General features: G+C 41.5%; 1 protein-coding gene across 1 annotated transcript in view; it reads left to right on the plus strand.

The window, feature by feature from the left end:
- Positions 1-27,647, plus strand: part of NEDD9 (neural precursor cell expressed, developmentally down-regulated 9) — a 296,654-nt gene that overhangs the window by 72,586 nt on the left and 196,421 nt on the right. Inside the window, exons 3-4 of the mRNA XM_081245729.1 lie at positions 17,174-17,224; positions 21,990-22,116. The gene's annotated coding sequence lies outside the window, so the exon portion shown is untranslated. The remainder of the gene's footprint in view (positions 1-17,173; positions 17,225-21,989; positions 22,117-27,647) is intronic.

A 27,647-nucleotide genomic window follows, 5' to 3' on the forward strand; every position in this document is an offset into this window, starting at 1 on the left:
TATAATTGGTTCTATTATCGCCTAAATGTCTCCAAATAGACTACAGGGATGAGTGTTCAAACAGGATCATGACGTGGGGATCACTTTGACTCTGCACAGAATTGGACACCCCAGTGTAACATCTGTCTGAATTCCACTGCCTCTCACATGACTACCTGGACGCCTAAGCACTGCCAGGAATTCCTAACTGACCTGGAGTTCAGTGTCCTGGCCATACCTTGAGGATCAAGAATTCAAGCTATGGGGTTCCAACACAGTGCACTACACCATAGAGAAGACAGTTGAGAAATCCAGTTGATGGCCTTAAGCCATACACTGATTTATGCCCAAGAATGCATTTCTGTTTCTGGCGAAAGGAAAGCAACCCTCTAAGATTTATTCTGGTTGACCACATTAGCTGTTCTGATCACAGCAGCCACTGTGAATTGAGCTGGTTTTGTTAATTCCCCACTATACAGTACATTTACAAGCTCTGTCTGGTTAGGCAACACAGAATCAGTAATTTCTTCGAAGTTTACAGTCAGTGATAAGAAAATGAAAGACTAGAATCAAGTGCTTAGGCTCTGAATCAAGTTACTCAAAGATTACAAGGAATTCCCCAGAATTCAAGGGGAGGAGAGAAAAGCCTATTCCAACAGGCAGCTGCAGATTTGATTCTGATCAAGGGTTTACTCCTTTAGTTTGATTCACTTTGACCTTTGAAGCCTTACTGTGAGCTAGACGTTAAGCTACAGAGCAGAAATAAATGGTCCCACATCCTGAGTTTAACTAGCTCACTATACCTAGTGATTATAGAAAAGAAGTTACATATTTTGACAGATTGCTTTGTCATTTACTGCTCTTTGGTGGGTCAGAAAAGAATTGCTCATAACATATGCATGCTGATTTTTGGTTCTCAAAGTCAGAATATATGGTCCAATATGTAATTATAACAGATGATAACTTACATATAAGTTACGGTGCCAATAAGTGGTATCTACATCCTTCAGTTTTAATATACTTCACGTGACCACTTAATCCTACATTGGAGGGAAAAAAAGAGCTTCTCTCTACCAATCCTACTTTTTAGAATATGATTAAGAAGTTGAATTTTACCTACTTGGCTGAGCAAGTAGGTAATTCAGACCTACTTGGCTGAGCAGCATTTATCCTCAGGATGGAAAACTCCGGACTTCCCAGTGGTGATGGTTTACATTAACTCCAGAAGAAAAAAGGGAAAAGTTAGAGCAAGTGAGAAAGAAATAAACAAAAGGAAACAAAACTTTAGCTCCAGAAGAAAAGACAGGAAGTTCAGGAATTCAGAAAGACGAAAGAAGGCAAAAGAAAAGATAGACCAAACACTGTTAGGAAGAACATTTTTTTAAATCTGAATAGCAGGCCAATTTACTATAATCCTTCATTTCTTGGCTTACATACCCAAAATAGGATGCAACTTAGCTTCAAGTAAATGACATCAAACACCAAAAGCACCAAACAAATGACTCATAACTTAGAAAATCAGTTGAATGAGCTATAAAAATGGATCCAAGTTTATTTTTAGAATTTAATAGAGCGGTTTCGTTTTCCTCTAATAACATATCAGAATATACAGTGGCATTCTCTAGGGTCTAGAAAACATATTTAAAGACATCGTCAATTCTATTTTAACATGGTACTCGTTTAATTTTTTTTTTTTTAGTTAAGTGAGTAGAACATTACAAAAGCACCCACAAAGCTATCTAACCATGGTGCTTGAGAAAGACAAATGAGGAATGATTGTGTACGATAGTAGGATGAATTATAGAACTGGAGCAGTAAAAACGGTATTAGAGATGGTGCTTCTCACCTCAGGACCTTAGTATTTTCACAGTCTTCAAGAGTTCATTGCCAACACCCCCAATTGTGGTCCATTGTAATGGTGGTCACATTCTTTAATGGGCCCTATTTTACTGAGTCTGTGTTTTATTTCTCCACCAGTGCCTTTCTCACTTGACTTTTAGCTTGTAGTCATTCACCACATAAAAATAAGATGATTGGATGAAAATGCAGAATAATAACCATGTAATATGAAATATGCCATAAATGCGGTGTATACATATTATATATTATGGCAAAACCTTGGTAATTGCCTGTCTGGTTTAATTTTCAGCTGAGTAAAGGGAAAAAATTCTGAGGTTGTGCTATCTTTTGCTCTATTATTATTATTATTACAAATATCTGTATTGGTCAGGGAACCACATAAATCCATCACTCCAGCTTTATAGTTTTCAAAGTTTCTGGAATTGGAAGCTAACCTAAGGTAAAACATTTACTCAAGCACAGCTTTCCAGAGTTTTCTTACTTTTCTCATCAGAAATGAATTTCAAGTTAACCTTTAAATAATAAGAAACAAGAGTTTCCTATGCAATTGTGGGGTAGCTAAACCCCAGGGTAGGAATGGGGGCAGGACCCAGGGTGAGGACATCGTGTTCTCACTGATCCTCGTTAGTGATGGCTCTAAACACAAACGGCCTTCTTGGATCTTGGAGTCCTGCTGGGGTCTCTGTATCGAGAAGGTGTCATGATTTGGGGGTGGAGGGTGGGTAGTGATAGTAAAAGCTTGGGCAAAATTCTGGTGTGTACCAATTCCAGCCTCTCATGTTTCTACCCTTTTTAGCCTCTTTTCCTCCAACTTAAAGTCTGAGGAAAGCTTGCCTTAGAGGCACTTCAAGCCTCTGTCATGGCGAATTAATCCTCAGATTTCTGCAAACATCGCATGAATATGCCAGGTGCTAGAGATTCCAGGATAAATTACCCCAATTCAGAGTCTGGTGGAGAAGTTTATACTAGTTTCCTAGGGCTGTCGTTAACAAAGTACCACAAACAGGGTGGCTTCAACGACAGAAATTTATTTCCTCACAGTTCTGGAGTCTGGAACACTGAGATCAAGGTGTCTGCAGAGTTGGTTCCCCCTAAGGGCTGGGAGGGAGAATCTGTTCCATCATTTTCTCCTGCCTCTGGCAGCCCCAGGCATTCCTTGGCTTATTGACAGCATTCTCCCATGTCTTCACATCATCTCCCTTCATGTGTTTCTGTCTCTGTGTCCAAATTTTCCCTTTTTATAAGGGCACCATTCATACTGGATTAGGGCCCAACCTAGTGACCTCATCTTACCTTGATCATCTGCAAAGACCCTATCTCCAAATAAGGTCACATTCACAGGTACTAGGGGTTAGGACTTCAACATCTTTTGAGCAATTTAACCCATGACAGTTGTTCAAATGGGTAAAAATTCTAGAGTCTCTGACCCTCCATACTGATCTTCATCACTTTCTGAGATACTGCATTATGGGCTTCTACAACCCGGTTCCATTACAGACTCCTCTGTTACTTCACTGCTTTTGTCTCAACAATTTCAGCAACACTTGAGGCCCCATTTTGACTTGGAAGTTCCTATCTAACCCCAGGCGGCTCCCTAGTCTTTGCCCAGCACATCTCCCCCAAGTCCTTCCCTGCGCACTGACCCTAATTTGTTTCAAAGACTTAACTCTCTGTTCCAAGGATTTCACTGAAAAACATCTTTCACTCAATAAGCACTTTCTATGCCTATTGCTCTAGGCTCTGCTCCTGGAGCTCAGCACACACACTTGCCTTCAATGAGAAACTCAGTCTAGTGAAGGACATTAAAGAGTAAAACACAGAGGAATAGAGGTTCTGGTAGGAGCCACCACGGGGTGCTATGGGAGTGCTGAATCCAGGCTGGGGTGAAGGAGAAGAGAACAGGGAAGGCTTCATGTCAGAGGGGACACCTGAGCTGAGTCTTGACATACATGCACTAGGATTTATCCAGGTAATTATGTAAAAGCAGAAAAGATAAGCAGTGAGGTGGAAAAGGATACTGGGACAGATAAAAAGATAAAGGAGAGTACATAAAAAGATGCTAATTAAATACTACAATTATTAGGTGAATAAAGAGAAAAGAGGGTAGTGTGCTTAAAAGAGTTGGGTGTGAGCAATTTTCTTTTCAACAAGTACAAACAGCTTGTCTTGGTCAGCTTGGGTTGCTATAACAAAATACCATAGACTGGGCAGCTTAGGCAATAGACATTTATTTCTCACAGTTCTGGAGGCTAGGAAGTTCAAGATCAAGTTGCTGGCATATTTGGTGTCTAGTGGGGCTCTCTTCCTGGCTTGCAGATGGCTGCCATCTCGCTGTGTCCTCATGTGATGGAGAAGTTGTCTCTTCTTGTAAGGGCACTAATCCCATCACAGGAGCTCCACCCTCAGGACCTCATCCAAACCACACTACCTCTTAAGACCCCACTTCCAAATAACGTCTCTTTGGGGATCAGAGATTCAACATATAAATTTGGAGGCACACATTTAGTTCATAGCCTAGCTTTTGCTGATATTAAGAGGAGAAAGGAATGCATGTTGAAGAAGAACTGACTGACAAGTTCTTCTGGCCCACTCCCAAAGCCCATGGACTTGATTGCTGAAAACCATAAGACTCCTCTGTAGTCAGTCAAAAGTATGATCAGTTAGCAGGACTCTAATAATGGTTCATCACTCAGTATAAGCATAGGCCCATCTAAGACAGTCTTTTATTATTTAGCCATACAAACAGAGGCTTCTCCAGAAACCCACAGGTTTGCCCAGCTCAGGGCCACAGAAGGGTGACACAGCTCTTCCCCAGCCCGGGCGTTAGCAATCTCAGCTAGACAGGAGAATTGTTCAGTTTCCTCCCCAGCCAGCATGTGATTCATGGACTCCTGTTGCTCCACCACTCTGGTCACCTGATGTCATGGGGTCCCCCAGAAGCCTATGACCTAATGGCTAATTTAAGACAGGAAGCCTATTCCATTTAGCCTCCTTCACCTCAGCATAGAACTCCTTATGCTCTGACACCTTAAAGTGCACAACCAACCCTCAGGTAAGTGTGAAGGTTCACCAGATTGTCAAGTAAACCACAAAGCTTAAGGAAGATTACATGAGGGCTGAAATTTTTAATAGAGTCTGTAATAAACAAAATATGGTGAGAATATAGATCTCATTGGTTATGTAATCATCAGTGTATTTTTATAAACAAAACTTCAGTGTTCCTTTAAAGTAGTGTAGTTATCAGGAAGGAAATAGCTGATGTCATTTGTTTTTCTTTTAAGGCATCAGGAGTCTTGACTGGGTCTTAAGCTGTAGAAGAATGCCAGTATACGTGCCATTTGCCATCTTTTAGTATGTTGGTGTTGGTGGGAAGGAGGAACTGGTTAGAAAAAGACGCAGTGTACACATGAGAGTGTATGTATCAAAGAACAAGGTCAACAGTGAAGCAATGTGTCTAACCATAATGAGGCTTCTAGGATCCAGATTGTGGGTCACTGAGCAATTGTGTTCCTTTCCTCCGAGTCCCGTCTGTCTTTTTTCAACCCCTCTGCTAGTGGTCTGTGGGCTGAGCTAACTCCCAGTCCTGTGGTAGGCATCACCCAGAGAGGGTCTAAACACACAAATACCCTCGGGGCTTAGCTTCCACCCTGGGGAGGGAGAAGAGAACTGGTATTTCACAGGTCAGGCTCTGGAATTCCAGTCTCTGAGCAGGAAGGGGAGATGTTTACAACCACCGTCTGTCTTGGGGGCCGGGGTGTTCCTCTGAGATATGTTTGATAAAATCGGAATTCTACATTTGATACAGAAAACAATCGCACGCTGTTTTTAATAAGAGTGAAATGTATTCCTCTTCTTTCCACACTCAGCTTTGGTTATTCAGAAGGGTTATTTACAGTGTTGACTCAAACTCTGTATGGCATTGCACAAAAGAAAGAATGACTTCATTGGTTAATCAGTTCAGTAAATTCGACTGAATTCTTACTACCTTCTGGGGGGTACAAGGAAGTGTTACACCCAGTCTTCCTGTACAAAGAACCTACAAGCAGTCTGGGCACCAACAATAGGACAGAAAGCTTTGTGTTTCATCCATCGCTGTATCTCCCACAAGGAGCGTGATGTTTATTTAGTGCATACTAGCTGTTTAACAAATATTTGTCAAATAAATGAATGAGAGCAGCACCACTTGAGCACAGAAAATCCTCTCCAAGTTGAGAAGTGAGCTGTCCTGGCTCAGTTGATTCGGGCAGGCTTCATGAAGAAGGTGGAATTTCAGCAATGCTTTCAGGAAGAGGTAGGACGACAGGAAGAGGTTACTCTTGCAGGTCAGGGGGCAAAGGTGAGTCAAGCCAGGAGAGTGGGAGGCCCAAAGCATTTTCAGGAGGGGAAATGACTGAAGTGCGGAGGCCGGGCAGTGGGAGAACAGCCTGAGAAGGATGGGTTAAGCGTGGGGGTGAGGAGGGCATCTGAAATCACCTCCGAGTTGACTCCCCATGTAGTTGAGGAAGGTGAACCGTGGGTAAAACGGGAAAGATACACAGACAACCCATCCCAGCCGAGCCCAGTGGAGTGATGTTCTGCTCCTTCCTGCCTTAATTTTAACCTTTTAGAAAAAGCAAATTTAAAAAAAACAACCTGACTTCCTGTGTCCTTTCAAGCAAGTCATAAGGATTATTATGGCCCTAGTCAATTCTGACATAAAGGTATGAATAGGAACAAGAACAGATCCCAGACACTCCCAGGAGGCTGCTCTTAGCCATAAACTGCCTTAGGGGGAGAAAGACCTGCCCAGTGTCCCCTCTCCCCGTGGCCATGTTATGCGACAGAAGACTGCAAGGCACCTGGTAAGCCCAGGTCACTGCATTTTAGGACATCCCAACACAAAGGGGTGTGTGTGTGTGGTGTACGTGGTATGTGGTGTGTATGTAGTGTGTGTGGTGTCGTGTGGTGTGTATAGTGATGTGGGGGGCACTGAAAGGGTTTAAGGAAGAGTAAAAGTGACATGGGGTTCAGGCTAAGCCAAGGCCCCGTGTATGGCAATCTCAATGACAGTTACACACACACAGACACACACACATACCAGAAAAACAAATTAGTCAGGAAAGGGAGCAAAAAAAAAAAAAAAAAAAAAAATCCCTCATGAGATTAGATTTCTCCATAAAAGAATTACAGGAAATTGTTTCTACTCCAGGAGAGAGGAATTCTTTCTAGAATTCACTTCACATCAGTGTTTAATCATCTTACTCATCTAAATTGGGCTATCAGCCTCCCCCTGCCACCTCTCTGTGTACCCTCTGCCTTTGTCTCCTCTGGCCTCCTGGCAGGCTGTGATCTCCTGGGGGGTGGGAACTGGTTCATTTACATAGAACATTACTTGGCACAGAGTAGGTGCTCAATGAATTTTTTGACTGTATGGGATCTGGGAGGGGCTTTGAAGTACAGTCTCCTTGGGGGTCTCCATGGTGGGTCACTGAAGGAGGGCTTGCTGATTACACACACACCATGCACACTTACCACCTGCAAAAATAACCACTACTTTTTAACATCATGGGATGTACTTCAATATCCAGGAATAAGCATGTTTTTTGAATACAGCATAACCCATTCCACACTAATACAGTGTAATTCTAGCCTGTGGAATTCATACTTTATATCAATGTACTGAAAAGTGTCAAGTGTCGTCACCCCCCCCCCGGCTCTGCTCATCCTCAGAGGGACTCCAGGCTGCCCCTGGACCCCTGACCCCTGCTTAAGAAACCCCAGATAAGTCAGGACCCGCTAATCATAGACGGCTGCAGGAAGCCCTGCAGAAGCTCTGAAATGCTACTTTTCTGTCCGTTGGGTCACCTCCCTGTCCTAGGGAGGCCTCTCAGAGACCTTCCATCAGAGGAAGAGGGAGTGTGAAGGTTTATGACCCTCTGAACAAGAAGCACACCCCGTAGCCCCTACCTTGTTCGAGGTGGTCGGCGGTGTGGGGAGGGGAGTGAAGGGAGTGGTTTATTCCACTCTTCCAGTTACAAAAACAAATTTCCAGTTACAGAAACAGGACAACACAAACATGTGACAGACATGTAGAGCAAGTAGAATGTGGATCACCGTGAAAGGCCTAGGGCAGAATTCTCCAGGCTCTGGGATTGGAGCCCATGATTTTGGTAGGTGGGCTGGCATGGGGGGCAGGGAGGGGGAGGGAGGGCATTCCTAGCATTCCTGCGGGGAGTCAGGTGAGGTGGGAGCTGGGAGTGGGCACAGTGTGTAGGGTCAGGGCTCCGCATGACCACTTTCTGTCCAGAAGTCAGAGAGAACGAGTACCTTGCAAAGACAGTGTACATGCACATGTGTGCGTGTGCATGTGTACAAGCACACCCATGCATGCGCATATGTGTTTTAGTAGAAATCTTTATTTGCACACCCTGTTTCTTAAATCCTTTTACCTCCCTTTTCTTCATCTGAAACATATAGCCTGTGTATTAGTAATGATAACAATAGCTCACATGCGTAAAAGCACCAACAGCTCCAAAGTGGCTTTTCACATCTCTGTCTCACTTATCACACTGTATTATTAGCTTGCTTGACGTGATCCTACCTCCACCCACTCCTGGAGCTTTCAGGAATGCGTATCAGCTTAACATTGCATTTTTGCAACGCCACTTATTTCAAATGATTGGTAAAGTATTCCTTCTGTGCTTTGAGAAGCAGATAAGATTATGCACTTAACCCTCACTTGCTTTCAGAGGTATGCCTCCTCCAGGAGGGCCCAGGAGGAGAAGCAGGACCGCCCAGGTATCTCTCTTTCCAAAGATGTGGGTTTGGGCTGTGAGTCAGCTGTCGCCACACTGACGCTGCTGTTTCAGCACTAGCTCCCAGCTAGGGCTGGCGATCAGGAGTCTAGGAGAGACCCCACCCCAGACCTTCTTGCCTCCCATCACCACTTCTCACCCCGTCCAAATAAGGACAAAGCACCCTTTAGCAAAGCCAGCTTGATAACCCCAAGCCAGAGGGGGCTGAACCAAACTTTTACCCTTCTGTTTGTTGAAAGCCACATGCTGTGGGGTATCACGAGCCCCTCCCCTTCTCAGCAGCTGTCCCCACTGGGCTGGGGTGCAAAGCCGGCCAATGGCCCCAGCGCGGGGAACAAGGTATTCCTGAAGACTGTGTTGAAATTCGCTGGAAAACCCCTAAGCACATTCTGCTGCCTTAAAGACTCTGGGACCCGTGACAGGCCCAGGTCTTTGCCCAGATTCTTGAAGGAATGTGACTTAAGCCCTGAGGCTTAAACCTCTGTGGTTGAAGTGAAGGTTCTGAATTCTAACAACTGGTCCTGAGTGCTAACAACTTTCTGGGGGAGGCACCACTGGACTCGTGAAACATTTTTTCCCAATAGCCGCCCTTTGTTGAGTGCTTACTGCAGGCCAGGTCCCGAGCTTGCCTGAGCATTTGACATCATCTAATCCGCAGTTGACCTATAAAGTACATATTATTGCTCCATTTCATACCTGAGACACCTGAAAGCCAGAGAACTTGCTGAAGATCTCACAGCTCACAAACCAGAGTGCTGGGATCTCAATCTAGGCTTCCCCAACTCCACTTAACTATTTGAAAGAAGGCAGGATTCTTGCGTGTAAATTCATTCTTTCATTCAGTAAAGCTTTACTGGGCTCCTACTAAGCGCCTGAGGCAGGAAACACACCTGTGAACAAAACAGACAAAGCTAGGGATTTCATGGAGGCTACATGCTAATGAGGAGAGGCAGAAAATTCACAAGTATGTAACATGTTATGTGGTGATAAGTGCCATAGGGAACAATAAGCCATGGCAACTGAGATAGAAAGAGCTGGGGGTGCAGCAGTACTGTTACTCCTTACATAGGAAATGACGCATTCCTGATGCTCAGACAGAAATATGTTTCCCATCATGTCAAGAACAATTTCTGAGTTCCTGGAACCTGTCATATCCAGCTGTGATGACAGCATGATGGTTCCCCAGCCAGCATAAGAGGAATCCCTGCCAAATAGGTGCATCTCAGCTCATTGGAACATTCAGTCAGGATGGAAATGTTACAGCACAGATGGACTGAACAACATGGGTAACGATTCAATTTTGTCCAGAGCCTCATCCCCACTACCTTGATTAGGAACTAATCCCCTCCCCTTCTTTCTTCACAAGGAGCTTTTGAAAACCAACCCCTCACCAATCTGGAAACCATTTAGAGATTCCAAAGAGAAAAGGGCTATGTACCAATGTGATTACTGGTATTGTTCTCATTAAATATAACATGATTGGGAATTACTGGGGGAAACCACTCCCCATGAAGGAAGGGGTTTCAAAATATGTGACAAATTAGCATGTCTCAAGATTGGCCATAAAATCAAGAGGTTGATGAACTATCAATGTTTCTAAGCTGTAGAAATAAACAATCTTATAAAGGAGTGTGATTTCAAGATCTTGAGAGAAAGTAGTCCCATGGTTTAGAAAACAAGTGATTTGACAATGTAACCAAGTATCTTGAAAGGATTACTTTCCCCGGAAGTAACAAGGTTTGTTAATGCCACACAGGGGCAAGGAGTTCTTGCACCCAACAGATCTACCTAGGTGTCTGAGATACCTGAGATGTTAGACTGTAAATAACCTTTCAAAATCATTGTTAGAACACTCAGAAAAACCAAATATCCTATGTCTAGGGGGAATTGAAAATTAATCCTAACTGAAAGAAAATCCATATAAACTCATAAAACTCCATCATACTTTACACTTCTGACTCCTTTCTAATTGTTACTAGCACCTTCAAATGCTTTTTGGTAGTAAATGGAGTTTTAACTTCTTAATTAATTCATTAAGTAATTAACGTAATGACCATTTCAAACCCTATATATCTCATTTCCATCACTCAGAAAAAAACAAAAACTTTGATTTTTCAGAAACCAGTTTTTCAAGATTGAAAGCCTAAATGGTCTTATTTCTGTCGTAAATTTGTACACACAAGACTTTCACTATCTTTCCTGAGTTTAGAAAAAGCAGCTAAGGAAAGTTCTCCAAATATACTAGCATTGTGATGACAAGTATAATATAGAGGACCATACAGCTTTTGCGGCCATCTAAATTTTGCTCTGTGTGTCTTAATTACTTAATGAAATTCTTGGAACAAAAGAAGTTTAAAAAGTCCAAACTGGTGATGGTGGTGATCAGATTTACTATTATTTTATAAATACTTTAAATTTGCACCATCCAATATGGAAGCCACGAGCCACATGTGGCTATTGAGCAATAGAAACGTGGCTCTTCTGAATTGAGATGTGCCGTAAGTACCAAATACATGCTAGATTTCATAGAATTAGTGTGAAAAGAAGAATAATGATATCTCATTAATAATTTCATATTGATTTTATTTTAAAATGATAATATGTTGGATACATTGGGTTAACTAAAATATGAGAGTTCATTTCACCTGTTTTTTAAAAATATTTTTACTGTAGCTGCTAGAAAATGTAAAAGTATATATGTGGCTTGCATTTCATTGCTATTGGACAACACTGCTCTAAAGTTTAAGAAAGCATTAAGAAAGTGTTTATTTCAGTTGGGCTCAAATTATTTTTAAAGCAATTTGGAAATTGTATTTAAGCAAGAATCACCCTAAGCAGGTATTAAGATTATATTTAGTAAGTATATGCTTTTTATACTCAATCCCCCCTTCAAATAAGTGCAATGATAGGTGAAGTATAAATAAAAAAGTAAAATGATATAAGTAGGTTCAAAACACAATAAGCACCTACATGGACTAGGTATGCGTACCAGAAAAGCAAAGCAATCAGTAGCTTATGGCACAAAGATCTGGGCCTGCTTCTGGGGCAGGAAGCAAGCAAAGATATCTGGGAGTTTTGTTCATCTGAGATTACAGTAATTAAAATTACTCAGTATGAAGTGGCAACAGGACTCAAGCTGGAGACTGGGGTGGAACTTCCCCTTATTAAAAAAAAAAACAAAAAACAGTAGTATTATTAGTAGTAATAATAAAGGTTGACAAAAGCTCTGCTAATTGTTGCCTGGGAATATTGCCTCTTTGAATTGGTAGGACATAAAAACAGCCTCATTTCCAGGAACCAAAAGGAGCTAACTTCTGGCTCTATGACCAGATTGACCATAAACCTTAATCTTTGAGGCCATAATCCTTAAGGTATGTAAGCTCCAAACCTGTTAACATAAGACTTGTTTGGTCGGCAAGCCCCAAGAAGCCAAATGGAGGCAATTGTAAAAACTAGAGAGGGATAAGCAGAGAAGGAAAACAACAAAAAGAAAACTTAATTCCTTCTCAAAATGAGCCTAGAAACCATGATACCAAAAACAAAGAAAAGAATGCTAAGACATAGCCAATATAAATCAATATAAAAAAGGGTATACATTTAGCCAAACAAAATTAAAGTACAAGAATAGCCTGACAGAGACTTTCAGGATGATAAAGGAGATAAGTGAAAGAATAACATCCACTAAAAATAGAACACATAATTGACAAGCAAAATCAGGAAGAAATTAAACAAAATAGGTAGATCTAAAAGAAACAATGTAAAAAATTTAAACATGAAAAAAGTATTTCTTGAAAAAAATTTTGATAAACAACTAGACAGTACGGAACCAGGGAATTGGAAGATAGCCCTGAGGGTTTTACTAGACTGCATCACAAAAAGATAAAGAATGAAAAATATGACAAAACAGTTAAAGGTCTTAGAGGATAAATGGAAATGTCTAATTTATTTAATACAATTTCCCAGAAAGGTAGAAAAGTAATATTTGAAGAGAGGTTTGCTAATGTTTTTACAGAACTGAAAAAAGACATGAGTCCTCAGATTCAAAATTAAATCTAAGGACCCAGAGGGATAAATAAATATTAATTACTACAAGGTAACAAATGTAGTGAGACTACAAATCATTGAGAACAAAGGGAGGGGAAAAAATCTTTAAAATAAAGATTATTTTAAGACAGATTACTCACAAAGGTCTGACAAATTGATAGCAAGAGTAGATAGGAGGTGATAAAAGAATAATATCCTCGGGCTTCCCTGGTGGCGCAGTGGTTGAGAATCTGCCTGACAATGCAGGGGACACGGGTTCGAGCCCTGGTGTGGGAAGGTCCCACATGCTGTGGAGCAACTGGGCCCGTGAGCCACAATTACTGAGCCTGTGCGTCTGGAGCCTGTGCTCCACAACAAGAGAGGCCACGATAGTGAGAGGCCCGCACACTGCAATGAAGAGTGGCCCCTGCTTGCCACAGCTAGAGAAAACCCTCGCACAGAAACGAAGACCCAACACAGCCATAAATAAATAAATAAATAAAATTAAAAAGAATAATATCCTCAAAATACTAAGTGAAGTTATCTAAGTCTAGACTTTCATACCCAGACAAACTATCATTAAAAAAAAAACAAAAAGAAGAGAAATAAAGTTGTTAGATTCATAAAGAAAGAGCAAGAGAGTTTACCACCAATTGATGCTTATGAGCACAAATATTAGAGGATATATTTAAGTTAAAAAAAAATGGACCCAGAGGGAGGGTATGGGATACAAGAAATGGTGATAAACATAATATTAATAAAACATGTTGATTAATTTAATAAAATATCAACAATTTTAAAAGCTATTTTAGCATTTTGGGGGGAAAGTTTGAAAACTCCAGGAAGTAGTTTTTTAATGAGTAGTTAAATATGCCCAGAGAGATTGTAACATTCCAAAATTTCTTGAATAAATTTAGACTTTGGAAAAAATATCATGGTCAAAGATTGGAGATGGTAATTAAAGTAATAGAAATAATAAAATTAAAATAAGAGAAATACTTCCAAACCAACAGAGTAGAGAGAAAAGATGTGTGGAGAGTATTTAAAACAACAGCAACAATAACAAAAACAAAAACACAGCAACTGGGACTTCGCTGGTGGCTCAGTGGTTAAGAATCCACCTGCCAATGCAGGGGACATGGGTTCAATCCCTGGTCTGGGAAGATCACACATGCTGTGGAACAACTAAGCCCATGTACCACAACTACTGAGTCTGCGCTCTAGAGCCCGTGAGCCACAGCTACTGAAGCCTGCGTGCCTGGAGCCCATGCTCCACCACAAGAGAAGCCACTGCAATGAGAAGCCCACACACCGCAACAAAGAGTAACTCCCGCTCACCGCAACTAGAGAAAGCCCACGCACAGCAACAAAGACCCAATGCAGTCAAAAATAAATAAATAAAATAAATAAAAATTTTTTTAAAAGACCTTTCTAAAAAAATAAAACTCAGCAACTTTATCCAAAAAGAGCATAGAAGTATATGTATATACACACACACACATATATATATATTTAAATCCAATAAAAATATAGTAAAAAAAAATAAGGAGGTAGAAATGAGTGCAAATATATCAGTGATTGTAACAATGAAAATGGAATGAATTTGATAAATGACAGAGATAAACAGATCGAATTTTTTAATACAGTTATTTGCTATTTATAAGAAACACTAAACAAAATTGCATGATCACACAGAAAGATCAAAAGTTATGGGAAAAGTGGTGTCATTCAATTAATAACCAAAGAAATTTTGTGTAACAATATCAGTATTAGACAAAATAGAATTTCAGGCCCAACACACATTTTTTTTATTAAAAAATAATTTTGGGTACTACATAATAATGAAAATAAAAGTCCATTAAGAGATAGTAAACACAGACACATATTTTTAAAACTTTTACATGTGCTCCTGAATAACTCATGGGGGAAAACAGAAATCACAGTAGACATTGCAAAATATTCATATATTTTATGTATTTGGAAGCTATAATTTTAGGGGCATAGAACTGTATGACAATTACAAAATATTTACAACAGAATAAAAGTATTACTTTAAAAATTGTTAGATGCAGCTAAAATGTTTTTAAAGGTTAATATATAACTTTAAGTAAACTAATTAAAAATTGAAAATGAATGAATTAAATTTGCAACTTAAGCTAGAAAAACAGGGCAAACCTAAAGAAATTTAAAAGAAGAAAAAAAGCAGAAATGAATAATATACTGAAAACAGAAATAGTAGAGACGATGAACAGAATCAATACCTGTTTTTTAAATAGCTTTACCAAAATATAATTCACATACCATAGAGTTCACTCACTCAAAGTGAACAATTCAGTGTTTTTAGTATATTCACATAGTTGTGCAACCATCACCACAAACTAATTTTAGAATATTTTCGTCACCCTCAAAAAACAAACCCTCAGCCCCTCAGCAGTTACTAGGCAATCAACCACTACCAGGTGGTCATCAGAAAACCACTAATCTACTTTCTTTTTCTCTACAATGTAGTAATCAAAGAACTTTCCAGAAGGAAAAGCCCAGGTCCAATGGTATCACTGGTGCATTCTATCAAATGTTTAAAGAAAAATACCGACCCTTCATAAACTTTCCCAAAAACAAAAAGATAAGGGGACACTTTCCAACTCATTATACTAAAGCTAGTAGTATCCTGTTAGCAAAACCAGACAAAGACATCTCAAGAAAAGAAAACTGTATGTGCAAACTCTATGACTTGACAGGAAGTTTTTGCATCACTCCTTTTTGAGAGTCAAATCTGTCATCAGAAGCAAGAAAGTTAGCCATAAAGAATGTGTGATGGATATAAATGCCTAAGATTTCTGAAAAGAAGTCATTTTGATTTGCCCACATTGACATAGGTGGTGATGCCCACGGATGGGACCTCCAGAGATGGGAGCTGGCCTTAGATTCCATTCCTAGTTACAGAAAAGTTTGGAAGCTCCTCCTTTTGGAGGAATTGCGCTAGTTTCCTGACTGAGAGCAAGTTCATCTCATGCACAACTGTTGAATTAAGCAAAGTCAGGATTGATTCATTTCCACCCTCAGCGAATCTTTCCTCATTATCACCCAATATCACCCAGTAACCCCAGCTCTCCCCTCAACTCTAGAGTCACAACTTCTCAGGATCTTCATTTACATTAAAGTCGAAATGAATGATAACAATATAAAGAATGTTTCAATCAGACAATGTGCGTTTTATCAGAGATTTGAGCTTACACATGAAGACTGGAAATTGATTGTTTCTGTCATCAGACAATTTTTTAGGGAATAATTTAAAGGGCAAGGTCATGTGAGTACAGAAGGCCTCTGGATTTTCCTAGCCCCTGAAAGCAATACATATACTAAGAATGTACTTTAACTGTGATGTCAAATTCTAGGTTGCTAGAAACATAAAGAAGGAAGCACTATAAGTATGCCTGTTTGCATAGAGTTCATGAAGTTTGTCCCAGATATACACAGTAGAGGTTCTGTAAGCAAAGTAAACAGGACACACTAAGGAAACATATCTATATCCATGTCATGCTTTCTTGAAGAATTAAATTTGTCTTTCCTTCCAGTGATATATATGACCAAGATGATTGAATACCTCTGTAAATGCAGCTTCAGAAATACAATAAATGACTTTAAAACTCATCAATTTTAGTAACATGGGACCATCAGGCAGACCTTTAAATCCTTTAATGATTTAGATGTGTCTAGTATCTGATAACCAGTCACTTTGAATCATGAGTATTTGGTACTATAATCACCGGGGAATGTATGGCCAAGGCCTCAGAAAGCCCTATTTCCCTCATTTACCTGGGAGATTAAGAGCATCCAAAAGACAGGCATTGTGTTTGCTCCGGGACCATACAGTCCCTTAATTCCCATTGGCACCATCTGGACTAATTCCATCTTAAGACCAAGTAGGTGAAGTCTTCTAATCATTGGCAGATCTCTTATCACTAAGCCAGATCTCTGTAACTACCAGTGGCTTAATCCTTCCCTTGCAATGCCATATAAAGTGTTAGTCCCCCACTTTTTCATTAGAAAAAGGACAGAGGGCTGAAATGTAGGAAATCTGATGGATCATAAGGATGAGCTCATGGGTTAAAAATGGGGACAACTGAAATACTAAATGAATGGTGGAAAGAACTTAAATTTCTATCAATATCTTTAGGTTACAAAAGTAGGGCATATGAAAAAAGGAAGGGGGCTCATAGGAAGGTAAACATGAAGATGGAAGCAGAAAAAAGACATTTCAGCCGAGGAATGCTTCTAAGAGAAGGCACTGGGAGACAGCTCATTTTATTTTACTATGTAATAAAAAGGGAAAAATGGAGATTTTTTTTAAAGGATCAGGCCAAAGGAGTTTTTAGCATGTGTTATGAACTCATTTACAGAGGCACCAACATATTTTAGGGCAAAATTATCTAAAAATAACTTGCTTCATCAGTCTGGGACATTTTTTTCAGTCTTTTGCCAAGAATCCAATTAATGTGTGTTTTTTTTTCTTTCAGGCAATTTTATGTGGCTTTTATACACCAAAGTTGATGTGAATCCTATGATATGTGAGTAGCTAAGATGCTAAGGCTCATAATGCAATTACTTGATTCCCACTGGTACAGGACATTTATAAAGATCAACTAACTCAGTTTAAGCTACTCTTAAAGCTCCCTTCCTCTCTATCCCAGGTTCTACCATATTTCACTTGTGCAGAGAGCTGACACTCAGACTCTCTGCCTCTATGAAGCTGGTAGTGAGTGGGCAAGTGAGGAAAGTCTAGGAAATAGAAGCCAGCCAGGGACGTTCAGCCTTGCTCAGAGCTTATGCATATAACTATGTGGAAATATTTAAATCTAAAGGGTGTAGCTGGCCTATCTTCCTGGGGCATCAGTGAATAATAGAACAATTTAATAGTACTCATGTCAAATATATTAAGGAATAGGATGCACATGAACCTTTAAGGTAAAACACAGTAGACTTCAAAGATATTTCATGATTATTTTTTTTTCTAAGGGGACCACTTTAAGCTGAGCCTCCAACCTCCTGGAAGCTTCACAATATAAAGCATAATTTCAGAAAACAGCTGTGGTGGCATATTCATTTGGGGGAGTATTTCTATCAGTCTAACAAAACATTCAAGACAGATCACCATTAGCTATGGATTTTAATATTGGTACAGACTTTAAAGATAATCTGGTCTAACCAATTATTTTAAAGATGAAATTGAGAACAAAGATAAAAGGTAGAAAAAGTCTTGGATGGGTTTTCCTTTCTTCTAACAGGGTCCAGGACTAAAATTTTCCATGCTCTAAGCTGTTGACCATTCTTTAAATGCATCATTGTGTGTTGGCTTACGATCTCCTTTTGCATGCAATGCCATCTTCCTCTGGAAAAGTTTTACTCTTTCTTCAAAACCCAGCTCACAGTTATCTCCTCAGGGAGACCTTCTTCTACTCACCCAAGCAGAGTTACCTGCTTTCTCTCTGTGCTCTAATAGATCTTTAAATATAATTTGATTTTAGTACCTCTCATCTTTAAAAAAATAAATACAATAAACAATATCCCCCTTTGATCTCCCTCTCCAGTGCCATCCTACCCATTCCTCCCCTTTGCAGCTAGGATTCTCAAAAGAATTGTTTGCAAACTCAGGCTTTCTTTACTTCTTCACCCCCATCTCCTCCTCAATCCACTCCACCTGGCTCCTGACCTCTCACTTCACTAAATTTTTCTTGGTAAAGGCACCAAGGACATCTGTGCTGCCCAATCCCATGGCTGCCTTTCAGTTCTTGTCATATTTGCCCTCTCTGGAACATTCTATGTAGTCAATCACCACCTCTTTAAAACACCCTTAGTATCTGGGACACCACATTCTGCTGGTTTTCCTCCAATGACTTAGGACATTTCTCTCAACCTCCTTGGGAATTCATCGTCCTCTCCTGGATCTTTAGTGTTAGAGTTCGTCAGAGCTTAGACCTCAGTACTCTGTGTCTTTCCTTTCTTTCTTGGTGACCTTGTCCACTCCCTGTCTCAAATGATATATCAACAAGTCTCAACAATATATCTACAGCCAAGATCTCGCTGTATGAGTTCTAGCTAATAAATCCAACTGTATGTATTGCTAGCATTGTCGTGATTATTAGTGATAAAATCCCACCCAAAACTAGCGTAAGATAAAAAACAGACAAACATCCAAAAAAAAAAAAAAAAAGGAAAGAGAGACAGAGAAACAGAAAGAGTCAGAGAGAGAGTGCAAGATTAATAGACACATACTGACTCTTTTTTTTTTTTTTTTTTTTTTTTTGCGGTACGCGGGCCTCTCACTGTTGTGGCCTCTCCCGTTGCGGGGCACAGGCTCCGGATGCGCAGGCTCAGCGGCCATGGCTCACGGGCCCAGCCGCTCCGCGGCATATGGGATCCTCCCAGACCGGGGCACGAACCCGTATCCCCTGCATCGGCAGGCGGACTCTCAACCACTGCGCCACCAGGGAGGCCCATACTGACTCTTAATTCATGTCACCAAACCAGAGTCAGAAGCAAGAGGGCTCTGTTATTCTCAGGATCCTTTCTCTCCGACTCCTGTCTCTCTGCACATTATTTTCATTTTTCTAAGCCAATATAATCCCCATAATCATTAAGAGCTCTGAACACACATCCTCACAGCTCTGCAACCAGAGTGTAAAAACCTCTCTTCTGTCCACTCAGACTAAAAGAAGGAATTTGATTGGTCCACTGATGTTCACATGACTTCTCTATGAATCAATCCCTGTGGCCTGGGAGTCAAGATATTACGATTGCCTTAGATTGGGTCACATGCACACCTCATAATTATGCTAGAGGAAGAATGCTGGGCCAGGCAGTCACACAATATGTATCCATTAAACTGTTTAACATTTCCATTTGGATCTCGCACAGGTATCTCAAGGTGATAGTATCCAAAACCTAACTAGGTTAGGAACCCAATGTTCCTCCAAAACACGTGATTCTCCTCCAGTATTTCCAATCTCAGAAAATGACACCAACGTTTATGGGATTGACCAGAGTTATGCCTGACAACCTCTCTCCTTTACTGTCACCACCACCCACCCACAATCCAGTGATCATGTTGTATTGATTTTACAACCAAGATATATTTTGGATCCATCCACTTTTTTCTGTCTCCAATATCACCCGCCTAGTTCAAGTCAATGTCACCTCATACCTAGATTACTGCAGTGGCCTCCTAATTGGTCTCCTACTGTCCACTCTTGATCTCTTCCCATTCTTTATCTTCAAAGCAGAGTGATTTTCTAAAAATTAAAACCCATCATATCTTGCTCTTAAAATCTTAGAAAAGCTTCTCACTGCTCTCAAGATAAGCACTAAACCCTTAACTTGCCCTCACATCTGGGGATCTCGCCTTAACACCGTGGGGATCCAATCTCTGCTTTTCTTCCTAACCTTGCTCTTTCCACTCTCTCCTTTCCCCCACTCAAAATGTTTCAACCATATTAATCTTTCAGTTTTTCAAAAGTAATCTGAGCTTTATTGAGTTATAGGGCTTTCTCATGAGCCAGGTAAACATATCATGTTTTATGCTCTCTAGACCCTACACTTCTTCACATTACTTATCATAACTCCAATACTTATTTGTGCAAATTTTTAACTGTAAGGTTCATAAGGGCAAGGACAGCATCTGTCTTGTTTGACATATTATGTAACACTTAGAGATATTCAATCAATATTTATTGAATGAATGGTCATCCTACCTTATTATGGTTCTTTATATATCTGTCTTTTCAGCCAAAATATGAATTCATTCTTACATTTCGCAGATATTTATTGAGTTCCCACCTTGTGCTAAATATTGGGGACAGGGTCATGAAGAAGATAGATGGGGGTCCTTTCCTTTGGAAATTTTTAATTTTTTTTACTATGCAGAAAATGTGTTTTTCCTTTCCATCCATATACCTCAATTCCTGGCAGATACCAGCTATGTAATGCTTCCTAAATGAATTAATGAATTAATTAATGGATACTCTGAAGTTGATCATCAACTATTCCCTGTTCTTGACACTGTTCCTAATTTTGTGTGTTTAAAATGACCAAAAGACTCATGGCAGATCAAAATGGGTCACAAGCCATGGGTTTTCTGGCTGGCAGTGAGCGGACCAAATGTAATAATCACCCACTAGGCAAAAGTGAGATAGAAAAGTCCAAGATGGGATATTGGCACAAGGGTGGAAGGAAGGTTCTGGATACATGGCATGTGGGAGCCTTGGGGCAAAAGGATGGGAGAAAAATTATAATGTCAATGGAGTAAGAAAGGAAGAGGAAGGAAAAGGACCAATGGGAGATGAAATATGCCCATTTTTCGTTGAAATTTCTTACTTAATGTCTGTCTCCTACTCTGCATTGTGAACTCTGTGGCAACAGGAACAATGTCTGTCTGGGTTATCAGAGCATCCCCGGTGCCATTCAAAGTGACCGTACTTACTTGATGAATGAATGAATAAATGAATGCTCAGGCAGAGTAGGCTCAGTGTCTCAGAATCACAGGTCCCAGAGCTAATGAGGCCAGGACACCTGTTCCTCTAACTCACATCACTCAGAGAACACACTTCCTGTGACTGGTTCTGGAGCTCACCCTCTCCAGATAAGCAGGAAACCCTTGAGAGGAAGTTCTTACACCTAGATATTCCAACCAGTCACCAGCCGAAGACATCCCCAGACCATAGTAGAGACAAACGGATCATTTATCCCTGAGTTGATAGCTGAAAATTCTCAGAAAAAAAAACAAAAAACACCTCTTTATAGTTAGAGATAAAAAATTTTTAAATGCACTTATGCCTAGAAGGCATAGATAGCATCAGTGTAAATGAGTGAATTATACTAGGTAATTTTTTCAGAAAAGAGGTGGTACTGTAGTGAGGTATACAATATAGGAGGGCTGTAGGTACCTTAAGTGAAGAGAGGATGCCTTTAGGGAGAAAAAGGAGACAAAAATTAAGGGACCTAAAGACCTCAGAGATAAACCTACAGGCAAGTTATACCCAGAGCAGGTATAATTTTATGACTTTACTGTCTCAGTGACATGTGATATCCCATAACAACTAAACATGTGATCTTAAGAATCTGGTGGCCTGGGTTTGAATCACAGCACCGTTGATTTTGGACAAGTCACTTAGAATCTGTAGGGTTCAGTTATTTTATCTGGAAATGAATATATGAATGAGAACCATCTCCTAAGATGTTGAGAGTACTAAATGAAGGAATCCCTGTAAAGCACCTGGCATGCATTATATGCTTGATAAATATTAGTTATTACTAATACTCATATAAATGACTTGGCAGGAGGTGTGTTCACCATTTGGGCTCATCTCTAATACTGGAGATTCCGAGAACCCGAGGAAATGAGGAGGCCCTGAGAGAACCTTCGCGAGATGTGTCCAAGCAGACCCGGGCACACAGTTGGCACTCAGTAAGTGATGACTTTCCTTCCTTCCACTTTTGTCATCTCCCTGTTTCTATGAAGTTGAATGTCAAGGGTGCAGTTCGCCCTGCCCTACCTTGTAGCTTCCCTGTGCCCATGAGACCTTTTCTGGTTTGGAGATGGCTGAACACAGCCCAGCAGCAACACCAAGGGAAAGTGGTCAAAATGCAGATCAGAGTTTTCTTTTTAAAGAAATGCATATTTTAAGGTAACCATCCAGATGCACGGTTCACATGAGAATCTAAACAAGCACAGCTAATGCAAAGTTATAAAACCAGATTATTTTTTCTTCTTCAGCAAAAATTTTAAGAGCCTTCGGGCTCAGGAAGGAGATGGGTGGTTGTTTCCTGGCTCCACGCAAACGCGGGAAGGAAGTGAAGTTGAGTGCCCTGTGCCACCTCCTTCCCCTTTCCCCTTCCCCATTCTACTCCCCAAGCCTTTCGCCCCCAACTCTGGGCACAGAACTGTCCATAGTTTCCCAGCCAAAATTTTCTCTCAAGAAGGATCTGAAACTCATTTACATGAAAATACAAATGAGGACTGCAACTGAGAGCATTACATCAAGGTTTCCCTTTACCTCATAACCCCAGCAAAGATTCACACCAACCCCAGCAAGGAGCAGAGACTTCTTTAGCAAGCTCCAGAAGCTTACTTGTTGCTATTTTCATTGTGGATTCATCCTGGAATCCTGAAATCTCACCACTTAGGTTGTAATCAGCAGAGTTTTAAGAAAAGCAGAAAGGGTTAGAGAGAGCGATTGGTACTTACGAAATGGTAACCACCTTCAGTCTTTTTGACAGAAGGAGGTGGAGACACAGCAAATCAACCTCCCCTGAATTTAAAATTACCTGAAGCATTTATGTACATTTATGTACTGACAACCAGATGCCCTTGAATCTCTCTTTCAATAGGTCCGGGTTAAAACCTCAGAAACTGATTTTTGTAACCAGCATTGTGGGGTTGTAGAAAGGATTAAACGAGGGAGTTAATGGAAGGTCCTAGCTTAAGAGCGTTGAGTACTATTTGAATCTCTCATCTCGCTTCCTGTAGCCTCATTTGGAAGTGTGAGTCTGATTTCCCCAGTTCATGCTGTCCTTAACTCTCAATTGTACACATTTCTGAAGAGCTTCTCTTCTCTGAGCTATTTTATAAGTTGTTGACAGATTCATCTTTCTAAAGTACAGTTCTGAGCATGTCCAAGGAATCCATGTTCCACCGGACCCAACAAACATACGGACAATACAATCTTCACAGAGTAGCAAAAATTATCTTTTAAAAATTGGATTATTTCATTCCCACATTAAAATGAAATGCAAACTCTTTAGCGCAGCTTTCAAATCCCTCACATGACCTGGCCCCTGCTCATCTTCCCTACCCCATCTCATACCACTTCCCTTTGTTCGCTAGGCTCCAGTCACTCTGACCTGCCTCAAGGCCACCACCTTGCTGTTCCTTCTGCCCAGAGTGCTTTTCCCCCAGATCCTTGCAGGACTGACTGGTTCCACTGCGTGGTTACCTCTTGGCTCAACAACTGCTCCCACTAGAGCAGTCCCCCCAGGCTCAATCATGTGAATCCTTTTTATTTTCTTTACAGCACTTCTACAGTCTAAAACGTCCTTGTTTATTTATTGGTTTGCTTACTATGAGCTCCCTAACCCCTCCGGGATGCAAGATCCCCGGTTTCCCTGTTCACAGCGTTATCACAGCTGTTGAGGTAGCAATTGACACATGGTTGACCTTCAATGAGCATTTTGCAATAGAACCATGTTATGCTCTGTTAAAATCCTTGCATGGTTCTACATACTTCTCAGAACTGAGGACACATTCCTTGGCCTGCCAGGGAACAGTCTCCATGGTTTTGCCTAATTCTTTTTTTTTTTTTTTTTAATTTTATTTTTATTTTATTTTGCAGTACGCGGGCCTCTCACTGTTGTGGCCTCTCCCGCTGCGGAGCACAGGCTCCGGACGCGCAGGCCCAGCGGCCATGGCTCACGGGCCCAGCCGCTCCGGGGCACGTGGGATCTTCCCGGACCGGGACACGAACCCGTGTCCCCTGCATCGGCAGGCGGACTCTCAACCACTGCGCCACCAGGGAAGCCCTTGCCTAATTCTTATGCTGAACTATGTCCATGTAGTTCCCTTTTTATTATAACTCTGAACACATTAAATTGAAATGATCTGCATGGGTTTCTTTCTCCTAACCTTTACCCCTCAAAGTGAGGTTTGTGAACTTGTATTGTTGGCATCATCTGGAAATCTCTTAGAACTACAGACTCTGAAGCTTAGCATTAAATCTACTGAATCACCATCTGCATTTTAACAGGAGCCCCAGGCGAACTGTGGCCTTATGCACACCTCCTAGTTACTAAAGGAATAATCAGTCAGCCACCCAATGTGTATCAGCTGAACTACTCACCACTTCCAATTGGATCTCTCACTGATATCTCAAGTTGATAATGTTCAAACTGAACTAATAATGGTCCTTCCAAACCATGATTCTCTTCCAGTGTTCTCAACCTCAGAAAATAAGAAATATTTTCCTACACTAGTTTATGAGTTATTCAAAGGCTTTATTATTCTGCTTTGGAAACGGGGGGCGGGGGGCATGGGAGTGACAGTCACTGAAATAGGGAGCATAGGAGGATTGGCTGGAGGTGGGCAGAGAGAGAACGGCTTTAATTTTCCCATGAGAAAGCTAGGGGACAAATACCAGTAGATAGCTGGATATATGAGTTTGCAGCTCAGGAGCGATACCAGTGTTCAAAAACAGATATGGGAGCCAACACGCAGTAGCCAGTGTTGATTCAGTGACCCTACCACGTTTCCCTAATTCATTCACTCTTCAAGATGACTATCTCACATCCTATCCTTTCTCCTTAAACCTCCATCACCTCCTCCCCAGACTTCAGACCTGGCTGATAACCTTATTTTCTATTTCACAGGAAAAAATAGAAGGGTCAGCATCGGTCATGCACCCACTCACACCCCTATACCTGTAGTCTGGCCTTCCTCTTCAGGAGAAGCTGTTAACAACTTTGTTAGCATTTGTTAAGGAAAGCACAGGGTGTGAGATAGTGAATGATGTTCAGCAAAAGACCACAAGAAACACTGAAATAGGTTCATTACTCATCGGTCCTGGAGGGAGTACTGGGCAGGCCGCCAGGGGCCATGAGGGGAGGTCAAGACAGGGTACAGGCTGTGAGAGTGACAGGTCCTGGGGCATGTGCCTTTATTAAGGTCATGGAGGGAGTGCCTTGAGTTTCCCAGGCTAAGGCCAGATTGGTCAATTGAAACCAAAATGAGTGTGGTTTTGGTAAGCTCCATGGGGTCTTATCTAAGGGGCACACAAAGGGAAGGCCCTGGGAGACAGGGAAGCCTGTTTGATCACGAGGGCTTCTGGGGAAGTCATATCAGGAACTTACATTTGCTTGTGACTCTGTGGGCTATTCTTTAGGCTATGGGCTGGTATGAGGGGCTGGTGTCCATTTAAGGCCCCTGCAGGTCACTTGGCCAAACAACTGGAGTGCTGAGGCAGAAATGCCACGGAGTAGTTTAACTAAACTCTTGACAGAAGCCAACCTCTCCACTATTTCCTATATCCCATCCCCTTACCCTTTTCAAGGACCTCACTCCAACAATTCACTCCTGTTTCCCTGTGTCATAAAATTTTTCCTATTAGATTGTCTATTATTCGAGCATATTAAATCTATCATAAAACCAAACCAAACCAAAAGAAAAAAAAGCCTCCCTTGACCCTCTACTGTCTTTCCACTATCACCCCATTCTTCTGCTTTACAGCAAAGCTCTTGGAGAAGTTGTCTACACTGCAGCCTCCAACTTCTCCCATTCCCTCCCACCCACAACTGAATCTGCTTTGTCAAGGTCATCGGTGGCCTCCGCATCCCCAAATCCATCGGGCAGTTCTCAGCCCCCGTCGTACTTCCTCTTTCAGCAGTTGACACACTTCATGTCCCCCTGGACACTCTTTGCTGGCCTTTCAGGGCGCCACACACTGGCGGCGGTCCTTTGTCTCAGGCCACTTCTCAGTCTCCTCTCCTGGTGACTGTCCTCTCCCAGCCTCTCCATGTCACACGCCCAACGCTCACTAGTCAGTTTGCTTCCCTTTTTCGAAAACACACCCTTGGTGATCTCACCCAGTGTCACTGCTTCAAATGTCACCCTACATGCTGGTGACTCCCAAAGGTCTATCTCCAGACCTCTCCCCTGGTGTCCACATTCATATATCCTACTTCCTTCTCAACAGCTACACAGGGTCTACGAACCGTGTAGAACTTAGCCTGCCCCTAATCTAACTCTCCCCTCCCCACCAGGTCCCCCACAGCCTTCCTTATCTCTGAAAATGACCACTCCTTCTTCCACTTTCCAGAGCCCAAACCTTTGGGCTTAACCTTGGTTTCTTTCCTTCACTCCCACATCTAACAGAAAGTCCTATTGATCTCACTTCAAATTAGAGCCAAAATTCATCCATTTCTCAGCACTGCATTGCTACCTTCCTGATCCAAGCCCTCATCGTCTCTTGCTTTGATTATTGCAGTTGTCTCCTAACAGAAATTCCTGCCTCTGCTCTGGCCTCCAGGGTCTCTTCTTAACAGAGACACCAAAGTGATCCTCTAAGGGTGCAAGTCAAATCCTATCACTCTTCTTAAAATCCAGTGGCTCGGGCTTCCCTGGTGGCACAGTGGTTAAGAATCCGCCTGCCAATGCAGGGGACACGGGTTCGAGCCCTGGTCCGGGAAGATCCCACATGCCGCGGAGCAACTAAGGCCATGTGCCACAACTACTGAGCTCGCATGCTACAACTACCAAAGCCTGTGTGCCCTAGAGCCCATGCTCCACAACAAGAGAAGCCACCACAATGAGAAGCCGCGCACTGCAACGAGGAGTGGGCCCTGCTCTCTGCAGCTAGAGAAAGCCCGAGCGCAGCAACAAAGACCCAACACAGCCAGAAATAAATTTTAAAAATTAAAAAAAAAAAAAAAAAAAACCCATGGCTCTCCATTTCCCTCAAAGGCGAGGCCAAAGCCCTGACATTGCCTGTGAAACCCTTCCCACTGCCCCCTGATCTGCTTCCTTCCTCTTTCCCCTGGATCACTTCATTCTAGCCCCTTGAGGGTTTCTTGACAATGCCAAATTCGATCCCACTGCAGGGCACTTGTGTTCTTTGTTCCCGCTGCCATGCCTCATGTCTTGGTCAATCACACCTTTCAGGTCTGTGTGTAAATGTCTTATCAAAGAAGCATTCCTAGGCACCCTGTAAAGGAGCTGTCTCTCCCTCCTGACCTTCCTTCCCTACGTACCCAGCATGATGTTTTCCATGGCACTTACTTCATCTCTAACAGGAAATGTTTGCTTATTCATTATCTGTCTCTTCATTAGTATGTAAGTTCGCAAGAGCAGGGTTTGGTCTGTTTTATTTATTGCTAGATCTCCAGCATGAAGAACAGTAATGGGCATATAGTACCAGGCATTCAATAAATACTTGTTGAATACATGATTGA

This window comes from Mesoplodon bidens, assembly GCF_964165515.1.
Source record: "Mesoplodon bidens genome assembly, chromosome: 10".
Lineage (NCBI taxonomy): Eukaryota > Metazoa > Chordata > Mammalia > Artiodactyla > Ziphiidae > Mesoplodon > Mesoplodon bidens.